Source organism: Rhinopithecus roxellana, chromosome 10 (assembly GCF_007565055.1).
Source record: "Rhinopithecus roxellana isolate Shanxi Qingling chromosome 10, ASM756505v1, whole genome shotgun sequence".
Taxonomy (NCBI): Eukaryota; Metazoa; Chordata; class Mammalia; order Primates; family Cercopithecidae; genus Rhinopithecus; species Rhinopithecus roxellana.
In genome coordinates this window covers 107,505,663-107,517,478 of record NC_044558.1, presented here as the reverse complement: position 1 = coordinate 107,517,478, position 11,816 = coordinate 107,505,663, and the positions used below count along the sequence as shown (strand labels likewise).

The 11,816-nt window shown below is 42.7% G+C and overlaps 1 protein-coding gene across 1 annotated transcript in view; it reads left to right on the top strand.

Annotated features, from left to right (window-relative positions):
* The first annotated feature begins 4,726 nt into the window (after positions 1-4,726).
* CDK17 (cyclin dependent kinase 17) overlaps positions 4,727-11,816 on the top strand; it is a 115,744-nt gene continuing 108,654 nt past the window's right edge. Inside the window, exon 1 of the mRNA XM_010383886.2 lies at positions 4,727-5,235. The gene's annotated coding sequence lies outside the window, so the exon portion shown is untranslated. The remainder of the gene's footprint in view (positions 5,236-11,816) is intronic.

The following is an 11,816-nucleotide window of genomic DNA, read 5'->3' as shown; positions in this document are numbered from 1 at the left end:
TATTTGATTAAGACCCACATCTGGTTTTTCTCAGAGACAGAACATCAATCTAGTTAAGAGGTATTAATATCACATTTAAAAAAGAAAAGAAAAAAAAACTAGTTAATCCCATCTTAATCTCATAATAGAGACGTGTATGCAGTCTTACTGGAGGCCTGGAAACTAACTCTCCCTGAGCATTTTGTCAGCAACTAGAGAAAAATTTCATTTTAAAATAAAATGTTTGAAAATTATGTCCTCCTTAACTGCCAAGATTGAGTTTGGTTCCTGGATTCATTTCCCTTGTAAGGACACATGACATCACTCTGCTGAAAGCTTTTTATAATGTTCCCTGGACTAGACCAAATGTCTCAGATGTTATTCATCCTCTAGGGTTAAATCTAGTACACCAAATTTGAAATTTTACATGTAAATAGGGAAGAAATTTCCCTGTCCAAATTTGTAACTTGTAAATCTATGGAGTTATTCTGATAATGATCTCAAATAGATCTGCTCTGTAAAATCTCTACAGTTAAGCTTTCAGTGAAAGGGTACAACTGTATCATTATGCAACGGAATATAGCTGTTTTGTAGGTGTTGGGATGGTACAAAATATTAAAAATAAAAGTTAAGGCCTGGCTAGATGTTTCATTTTTGAAGCAGGTTTTAAAAAGCCTTTGACAAAACTCTTTTTTTGCCTACAGCTTCATTTTTGCCAAAAGTAAAATTATTTTTCTCAAGTGATATTAGGGGGAAAATAGTTGATTGCTGTCCTTAGCTTAATTTGCTTTACTCTTCTTGCAAAACAAACAAACAAACAAACAAACAGACTTTCTATATGATTCAGCCTAGTAAAATAGGGAATGAATCCAGACAAAACGTGTTTTTTCTATTTGGTCGGTTATCTAATTTCTTTGAGAATTTTTAAGAAATATGAATTGATAATTAGAAAGAGTCTGGAAATTCAGACATGGAAAATTGTTTTGTAAATAAAGCTATGTATTGATGTTGTATAGAGCAGTGGTTCTCAAACTTTATTGTGCAGCAGAATCTTAGTAAATCTTGGTAAACAGTTTGCTGGGCCCCACCCCAGAGTTTCTGATTCAGTTGGTCTGGAGTGGGAACTGAGAATTTGCATTTCTAAGAAATTCTGAGGCCACATTGCTGAGAACCACTGATGTAGAGCAATTGAAAACCAGTTTAAAGTGTTTCTTGTTTGTATCTTATCTGAATGTTTCATATTTGTTTCCCAGACAGTGTCATTTTCAGAATGTGAATCCCAGCCAAGATTTTCTGGACTTACCACCTTTAACTCTCTTTGTCCAAAGTTCAATGACCTTCAAAATTTTCTCCCCTCAATATTTTTATATATGTCTCAGGATACAGTTACTCTATGGTGAAAACATTTTGGGATATACTTGTTTCACTGGAAAGAAAATTATTCTTTAATCTCAGAACTTCTAAGAGCCTTAAACGTGTAAATGTATACTGTGAATTTCCAAACGGGAGATAAAGTATGTGGCATTCCTCAAGTGGATTTGATATTGGAATTCTTCCTCCCTCTTTCTCCTCCACTAAGCACTATGGATTATCTATTAATCACATTTAGGGAAATAGTCTATGTAACTAATTTTATAATTTAACATGTTTTACAAGGTTAAAAAAAAAAAGCCTATATTACAACCTACGGAAAAAACAACTAACATGCTCACAACATTACATACAATTTTTTTTTGTTTTCAGACGAAGTCTTGCTGTCACCCAAGCTGGAGTGCAGTGGTGTGATCTCAGCTCACTACAACCTCCACCTCCCGGGTTCAAGTGATTCTCTTGCCTCAGCCTACTGAGTAGCTGAGATTACAGGCTCCCACCACCACGCCTGGCTAATTTTTGTTATTTTTAGTAGAGACGGGGTTTTGTTATTTTGGCCAGCCTGGTCTCAAACTCATGAGCTCAAGTGATCTGCCTGCCTGGATCTCCTAAAGTGCTGGGATTACAGGCGTGAGCTACCGCGCCTGGCTAAATTTTAAATTAGTTTAGAAAAGTAATTAAATAGGCCAGGGGCTGGGTGCTGTGGCTCACATCTGTAATCCCAGCACTTTGGATCATTAGAGTTTATGAGTTCAACACCAGCCTGGCCAACATTTCGAAACCCCGCCTCTACTAAAAATACAAAAATTAGCCGGGTGTGGTGACAGGTGCCTGTAATCTCAGCTATTCCAGAGACTGAGGCAGGAGAATTGCTTTAACCTGGGAGACGGAGATTGCAGTGAGCCGAGAGCGTGTCACTGCACTCCAGCCTGGGTGACAGAGCAAGACTCTGTCTAAATAAATAAATAAATAAAAATTTAAAAATAGACAAATAAATGGGCCAGGGGTGGTGGCTCCTGTCTGTAATCTCAGCACTTTGGGAGGTTGAGGTTGGAGGATTGTTTGATGTCAGGAGTTTAATACCAGCCTGGGCTGTCGGCATAGTGAGACTCCATCTCATTTAAATAAATAAATAAATAAAGTAATGAAATAAATATTGTGCAATCTGTAATCTTTTCTTTCTTTGAAAGAACAAATCCTCTGGGCGTGGTGGCTCACGCCTGTAATCCCAGCATTTTGGGAGGCTGAGGAGGGTGAATCATCTGAGGTCAGGGTTTGAGAGCAGCCTGGCCAACATGGTGAAACCCTGTCTCTACTAAAAACGCAAAAAATTAGCCGGGCGTGGTGGCGGATGCCTGTAATCCTAGCTACTTAGGAGGCTAAGCCAGGAGAATCGCTTGAACCTGGGAGGCAGAGGTTGCAGTCAGCCGAGACCGCGCAACTGCACTCCAGCCTGGGCAACAAGAGCAAAATTCTGTCTTAAAAAGAAAGAAAGAACAAACCAATCAATCAAATAATCACCTCAGTTTTCATTATGAATTTCCCTTTTTTGGGGTGGGGGGGACGGTGTCTCACTCAGTCTCCCAGGTTGGCGTTCGGTGGCGCAATCTCAGTTCACCCCAAACTCCGTCTCTCAGGCTTAATGGATCCTCCCACCTCAGCCTCCCAATTACGAATTCTTTGTTATGCTAATGACAGATGTAGAGAGAGGAGAGGGTGAGATAGAATAATCTTTTTATTTCTCCTGGAGTAAATCTAATCTAATGATATGAAGGTATAAGTATTAATGCTGAAACTCAGAATGCCATTTCATAGACTTCGTTTTTTGGTGATTTTTTGATATTTACTAAAGTACTAATTTAGATGAGGCAAGTATATGAAAATCCTTGCATATAAATAGGCCTTGTATAAATATCAGTGTTTCTCTTTAACTTAAAAAGAACTCTGAAAATGATGCTACGTCTTGCTATATTATAAAGTTCCAAGTTTGACTTGAACAAATCTAAAAAGCCTCATTAACAGTGCTTTGAAACAAAGCGCACTTGTTCTAACGGAAAGCTTATGTATATTTGCATTCTTGGTTGTAAACAAGTGTTAAATACGTGTAGAGCATAATTGTTGCTAATTTACGGGTCCTGGTAACTTTAGAGGCATGGGAGAAGCCTGATTGACACGATCGTTGGATATTAACTGTAGATGCATTCAACTTTGCCCAACAAAATAAGAGAAATATGTCAGCATACAGCATTTTTTAAGGGGGAAATACAAAAAGATAATTCTCCGAAGTTCTCAGCACATACTGTGATTTGAAACTTCAATGCAGCTTCTACTTCCGGGTGTTAACATGGAAAAAAAATTTCTCACTTCACAGGACTTTTATGTGGTTAATTTTTTTTTCTTGTTTATGTTGTCTACATCCGGTCCCTACTCTCTTCTTTCAATCCTCTCATTATCTCCCTCTAGGGGTTTAACTTTGTTTTTACTTTATGCTTTTATCCTTATTAGTGGAAAAAAGTGGGTCAGTATTACTTTAGTTTGTCTTCACTGCCACTCTACTGTTCATTCGTGAACTAGCTTTTAGCCTCTGCGAAAGGAGAAAGTAAAAACAGTTGCAGAAACTGGGCCAACCTCTCGCGGCCCGCCTCCCCCAAGAAAACAAAACCTTACCCGTGCAACAGTAGTTCTTTCTGTTTTCATAGCATCTTGTATTTCTCCGCTCATGACGTTCAGATTTTTATGATAGCTGTTAATCATCTTTCATCCCAGCTAGACTCTCCGTCCTTACAGGACTCAGCATATTGCCGGGCACATGATAACATATACAAAACACTGTACTGTAGTTTAAATGAATAGATGCGGTGTGTGTGAGAGACTGCGGCACTAGTACCCATGTACCCACATACAACAAAGGAGAAAAGTTGCAGCCATCAACATCTTTCAGTGTGGGTCCTTTGACATGGACTCTCTAGAAAGCCAGTGGAGAACCGTGGCATGGACACACCTTGTACAATAATTACTTGTATAACAGAAGCACGAGTTTTGGTTTGGCAGGGGGAAGTCGAGGGGCAGGGGGGATGTTGGAGGGGCTGAATTATTCACATACATTTCCTCCCCCAGTCGCTGCGGACAGGCACTATTCCGGTGGGGTCCCTTGGCCCCCTCCCGCGGTTCCCCCTACACCCGCATTTAGGAGCCGGGAGTTTCCCGGGGACTCCCGCCCCGCTCTGCAGGCCCCTCCCCCGCCCGCCGGCCCCGCCCCCGCCTCCGCCGCCGCCGGCAGGGGTCGCGCTGCCCCCGGCGAGCCGCTCAGGCGGGGGTGGGGTAAGCTCTCGCGGCCGGTCGCTTTTCTCCGCCGCCGCTGGTTGGATCGTTTCAATAAAAGTCTTTTTTCTCTTGCGCTCGCTCTCCTCCGGGGAACAGGCGGAGGCGTCAATCCGCAGCCGCCGAGTGCGAAAGCGACGCACACGCAGGGAGCGAACGCGGCCGCCTGCAGTCTCCTGAGCTCCCCGCGGGCCGCCGCAGAGCCGCGGAGAAGGAGCCAGCGCCCGGCCGGACCGCCTCAGCCCGCCGTCGGCGCCCGCCCCGCTAGCGCCCGGCTGCTCCGAGGGGATTAGTGGGCCGTCCGCGCGGCTCGTCGGCACGGGAGCCATGTTGACCGGGGGACTTGGCAACGCGTGAGACACCCGCGGCCCCTCCCGAGGCTCCGGACCCGCGGCAAGATCCGGAAGGCGGCTGTGGCGGCGGAGGCCTGCGCTCGGAGGCGCCTCACGTCTGCCGGCCGCTGGGACCCGGACCTGCATCCGGTCGCCGCGGGCGTCCGCGGAGTCGCTTTCCCCTGTACGTCTCTTCGCCTCGCCTCGGGACTCGCGGTCCCCGCTCTTGCTGGTGAGTTGGCGGCCGGCGTCCGCGCAGCGCTTTCACCTGGTGTCGGGTCGGCCCCGGGGCCGGGAGGCTGCGTGGGACAGAGGCGGGGGCGGGGGCTGCTGGGGGCGCGGGAGGCTCAGGCCCGGCCGGGAAGTTGAGCGAGGAGGCGCGGCGCGGGGGGCTAGCGTGCGCCTGTCACCCCTGGCCAGCGAGGACCCTGGGTCGCCCGGGGATTTCCGGGGCTCGGGTGGGGTGTGAGTGTCTGCGAGCTGCTTCTCGGCAGGCGCCGACAGATACAGACGCCGCCGCCTCCGGTGCTCGCTGCAGCTTTGGTCTGCGGGGGAGGCCAGCCCCGCGAGGCGGAGGACGGGAAAGAGGCAGAAAGTCCCCCGAGACACAAAGGTCCCCTTGGCGGGGGTGGAGCTGGAGGCGCGGGCGACGCTGCCCGGGAGGGGAAGGAAGGGGCGCGGGTCCGCGGGAGGTGGGCGAGGAGGCGGCGGTCGCGGCGCCTGCAGCTTCTTGGAGACGCCGGGGCTGTGCGCGGGTGGGGAGCGCGGAGGAGGAGGAGGAGGAGCCCGCGCGTGGGGAGCGGGCAGAGACAAACAAAGATCAGGGCAGCCTCCTGCCGGCGGGTCACACCCCGGAGTGTTGGTCCGGAGCGGAGGTAGAGGGAATGTGGGAAAACCAGCAAAACCGTGGGGAGGGAAAAATGGGAGGAGGAGGATGCCTCGTGCTGTCGTCTCCGTCGCAGTTGCTTTTCTCAGCATTTTTGTGCGCGATGCTTTTGCTCCCCAACTCAGCTGGATAGCTCCAGATTCCCTCCCTCCTATCATCCCCACACTGCCACATTGACTCTCCTGTGGTTTTCCCCTCATTCTCCCCCTACTTTTCACCCACTCCTTTTCGGGTAAGCCGTATTTTGCTTTCAGCTTGGGGAACGTTTGTTAATGACAGGATGCCTGAGCTTGTTCTGACCCTGAACTGCCTTGAACTCCTCTCTCTTCCTCCCACCCTTTCCTTTTCTGGGATCTATAATGTCACATGGCCGTTAACAATTAGCTTTTCTTTTGCAAAAGTGACAAAAAGCATTTATCTGAAATCTGTGGCTCTCGCCTCTTTTATATGAATATGTCCATCAAAGACACCTCGTTGGTCATGTTCTATCACCTCTTCGTCAAATTAATATCAGGTCCTAACAGGTCACTTTCAAGATACAGAAGAGGCAAATTTTGTTTTGAAACTTGGTCATTCCTAGGGTCAGCAACGTGTATTCCAGGCAGCCAGACCTTCAGTCACTTACCAGGAAATGCTTGACCTAAAGACAGACAATTCTTTCCCCAAACTTTGCTGTTTCTTTTTTGAGTCTTTGTTGAAAGATTTCTTTTAAAAGGCTAGTGTGAGAAGATCCCAGTAACAAATCTGACTTACTCTGTTTTAGACTTTCTTAACTCTTGGGCAGAAGAAAATGAATGGGATTTGAAGACATTTGATACCTTGAGTAGACAGAGCTTCCCTTGAAACTAGAAATAAGACTACACTAAATTTTAAGGGAAAAAATTTGCTAGTGGTAATATAATTGGTTTTGTTTCATTTTTTTTTTGAGTGTGAGGATTTGACATTTATTAAATGTTGGGGTGTTGCTTTGTTAATGAAGTCATTTCAGTTTTTGCAACTCTGACATCTGCATGCTTCCATAAACAGTGAGTTGGAACAAAAGATAATGTGACTATATTTAAGGGATATTCCTTAAATTCTTTTTTATATTGTGAGAGAGAATGCTGGACTATAAAGAATGTTACTTTATCTGGTAAACCGTCTCATAGGCCAGAAGCACCAACAGTTTGGTTGGCTTAAAAAACGCGAGTCTTTGAATTTAAGCTTATGTAAAATTACTATGCAGATATAGGTTATTTATTTTTACAGTGAAAATAAAACGCTATTGAGGTATACATGGAAAGAAAATAAAAGCAATGCCTGTTTGATGTAGAGACGTTAGTGTTAATATCACTGAACGAACAGTCATAGCTTGCTGCTCACTGCCATTAAAGGGTTGACATATAAACATTGTGGAAGAGATTTCAGTTTCAGCACTAGTGTCTGAATTATGGGACTCCTACCGCACCCCCCCACTTAAAACATTTTAGAGACTTTTGTGAAATTAACAGGTCATATAATTAATAATTGGTGTTTTATGTATATTTATTGAAAGACAATATTGAGGATACATTGATTTTTTTCCTGCATATTTATCAGTATCGAATTAGAAAATTGAACTTTCAGTGTCACTGGATGGAAATCTAGCAAAAAGTAGCAGGGTTTCCTAATGGTGGGATTTATTGGTGATTAAACATTTTTTTTCCTGTATTTTACAAGTTTCACATTATATTTACAATGAGAAAAAAATGTAAATGTAGAATTAAAGTCTTGTTAATACCGTAATTTGCCTATTGCTGTACTAAAAGAAGCTTCTATAAAATGTGTCATCTCATCCTTCGATTCAGGCCCGAAAGTAACTTTCAGTGTTAGGTATTTGAAATAATGCAGCCTGTCGTATGTACTCTGGTTACCAGAATGAAAAAACAAAAAGAGATACATATATAGTAAGGACACATGAAATTGGAGGAATTGATCCCCACTGTAGCTTCCTATACCAGTAGTCTCTTTCTAATAAGTCACTGCTTTTATTAAAAAAAAAAAAAAAATAGAAAATTTAAATTTTATTTGCCCTGTAGCACAGGATAGCTGTGTTGACTAAGCACAGATTTTAATGCATATGTTTGTTGATATATTTAGTTTTTGGATACTAGTTCAGTCCTACAATTATGGTGGAACGAGATGGCGTATAAAATCATTTTGTTTGCTTTGTCAAGGCTTGTTTTTCTCTTTATTTTCAACAATATTTTCCTTCTTTCCTTTCACTGAAAAACAATGCAACTATTTTATTGTGAACAATGGAAGCTGTAATGGCAACTGAGGTAGCTATTCAAAAGTGGAAATGACGATGTCCCTTAATATTATAACAGTTACCCGTGAACACAAAAATTTTTACTCTATGATTTTATTTGTTATTGTCTACTAATGTTGAATATTTATAAGGCATTACATTTTGAATCTTTATTGATGTTTCCTAGTCTTTAGAAAATTTTACCGTCATGGGCTGGCATTCTTTTACATGGCATTTAGATTTCCAGGATGTTCTTTGTATTGTTTGTTTGTTTGGTTTGTTTTAGACTTTCAGGATGGATAATTACTTTATTGCTATGTTGTAAAAATTATATTCTCTAGGGAATTTTACCTATTTAAAAAATGGTCTGTTTTCATACATGGGAAGGATGAATAGTTTCAGGTTCTTTTGAATTTTGAATGTATAATTTTTGCCTAAACTTTTAAATAGGAAATAGCATTTAAAGTGTATTTTGTAAAGTGATTATGGTATTTTGCATTTTAAATACAGAAGACAAACAATAGGTTTATGGCACTTAAAAATGTGCTTTATGTAGCATTTTTGAAGTGAAAAAAACTGCCTGTAATAGCGAACCTAGTGTAGTTCACTAGCATTCAGTCTACAATGTTGGCAATTTCTTTGAACTGATGGGGAGAGGACCAGTTAGACTGGCTTTTAAGAGTTTATATTGTCATCAGTGGATTCTTTGTCATTATTTTGCTTCCAGTATAGTTAGTTGGTGGTTACTTTTGATATCTGAGAAATATTGACCTGGCAAGAGGAATAACCAAGGGCCAGAAAAGTGTATTGAATATACCTGAGTGTAGTTTATTGTTCCTAGCCTGTCTTCCTCTCCCTGTTGGTCAACATGGAAAATCAATAGACATCTAGCAGTAAATCTAATAAATAATGTTACCATGTTCTGCAGTAACCTGCAATACTGAATACTGTTTGAGGATGTAGATTTACAGATCTGTGGCATATTGGGATGAGGTGAAAATTATCTTGCTCTCCAAAGTCTCCTTTTGAAAATATTTTTTGATATCGCCTTAGTTTACTTGGTCTACTATAACAAAATACCGTATATTGAGGTGGCTGAAAACACAGACATATTTTCTCACAGGTCCGGGGCTGGAAGTCTGAAATTAGGGAAGCACCTGCCCTCTCAGCTGTCTTCTCCCTGGGCACTCTTAAGGCCTTTCCTCCCTGCCTGCAGGTGAAGTGGGAGGGAGATAGGAGGAGGGAGGGGAGGGAGAAGTGAGAATGTCTTTTTCTTTTCTACTTAAAAGGGCACAAATCCCGACATGAGAGGGTCTCACTGTTAGGACCTAATCTAAACCTAATTACTTCCCAAAGGCCCACCTCTAATAGCCATCACACTGGGAGGTTTGGACTTCAACATGTGAATTTTGGGGGTATACAGATCTTCAGTCCATAACATAAACTTTGTGAAAGAAATGAACGTTAATTAATTAGTTCTGCTAGGCACTATGCCAGGTATTATTTTGTGAAATCCTCAGAATAAGTGCTTCATATAGGTATTCTGCCAGTTTTCAAACGAAGAAACAAAGACTTTAGGTTAAGTCATTGTTTCCAGGGACCGACCATTGACATTCCGGTTTAGGCATTCAGACCACTACTCTATACTGTCTCCATGAGGATAAGATGTTAAAAAGTCAATGTTACTGTCTGCACTTTATAAACAGGGAGTGAGAACTTAGAAAGGCTCATCAAAATAAGAATTAAAGTACATTGAACTGGTTTTACTACATTAAAAGATTGCAGTATATAAAATAGGTAAGGTAGGACATGCTGCTCAAAATGAATTAAAAATCAAGATGCTAAAAAGATTTAAAACATTTATATGGGCCAGGCGTGGTAGCTCACACCTGTAATCCCAGCAGTTTGAGAGGCCAAGGCGGGCGGATCACAAGGTAAAGAGTTCCAGACCAGCCCGGCCAACGTGTTGAAACCCTGTCTCTACTAAGAATACAAAAATTAGCTAGGCGTGGTGGTACGTGCCTGTAATCCCAGCTCCTTGGGAGGGTGAGGCAGGAGAATCACTAGAACCTGGGAGGCGGAGGTTGCAGTGAGCTGAGATCGCACCATTGCACTCTAGCCTGATGACAGAGCAAGACTGTCTCTGGGGGAAATAAAATTATAGATTTTTTGAATAAAAAATAAAAATAAAATAATAAATATTCTTCGTCTACCTTTTCTTTTTTTTTTTGAGAGGTAGTCTCAGTTGGCGCAGGCTGGAGTGCAGAAGTGCAGTTGCGTGATCTCAAGCTATTCTTGTGCCTCAGCCTCTGAAGTAGCTGGGACCACAGGTGGTGTGAGCCACCACGTCCGGCTAATTTTTGTATTTTTAGTAGAGATGGGTTTTCACCATGTTGACCAGGCTGGTCTCGAACCCCTGACCTCAGGTGACCCATGCACCTCAGTCTCCCAGGGTGCTGGAATTATAGGTGTAGGACACCGTGCCCGTGCTTGTCTACCTTTTAATAGCACAATTTTGTTCCTTTTTATGCATTTGTTAGTGTAAGTATGTTCAAGAATACTCAAAATTTTGTGTACATGTTTGTAAACAAGGGAAAAGGACCGAAAGATAATTTCTCTTTCATTGTATTCTACTTTCGTTACTAACTTTGGCCTTCTCAAATCATATTTAATCCTACTATTCTTATAATTGGTGGGTAATGTTTGTTATTAATATGTGTTAATATTCAATAATGTAAACAAAGTTGGTAAAAGTTGATATTAATACTTGTGAGAATTTTTTTTTTTTTTTTGGAGACAGAGTCTCACTGTATTGCCCAGGCTGGAGTGCAGTGGCGCAATCTCGGCTCACTGCAACCTCCGCCTCCTGGGTTCAAGCTATTCTCCTGCCACAGCCTCCCTGGTGGCTGGGATTATAGGCATGCACCACCACGCCCTGCTAATTTTTGTTTTTAGTAGAGACGTCATTTCACCATGTTGACCAGGCTGGTCTTGAACTCCTGACCTCATAATCTGCCTTCCTTGGCTTCCCAAAGCGCTGGGATTACAGGCATGAGCCACTGCACCAGGTGTGTACTTGTAAGAAATTATCAACTGACAGTATTGAAGCCCATATCACTCCAAATTTAGACTCACTCTTCTTTAAATTAGTTAATATGTATTTTTTAGTATTATTTAAAATAAATATTTTTTGAAGTATAACAACTTTAGATTTATTTTATATTATTGACTTGTAATGTTATTTCTCGTGGAAAAAGAAGCTTTTCATTGAGAATATGTGTGTCTGTTTGTGTTTGTTAAGATACAGGGTCTCACTCTGCCACCCAGGTTGATTGCAGTGGTGTGATCACTGCTTCCTGTAGCCTTGACCTCTGGGGCTCCAGTGGTCCTCCCACCTCAGCCTCCCGAGTAGCTGGGACTACAGGTTCAGCAACACCAGTCCTGGCTAAATTTTGTATTTTTAGTAGAGATGGGGTTTTACCATGTTGCCCAAGCTGTTCTTGAACTCCTGGGCTCAAGCAGTCTGCCTGCCTCAACCTCCCAAAGTGCTGGAATTACAAGTGTGAGCCACTGTGCCCAGATTTTTCACTGATTCTGAAGTAAAATTGGATCCCTTAGTCAGACTTCAGCCCTTTGAATCTGACCTATTAAATTATTA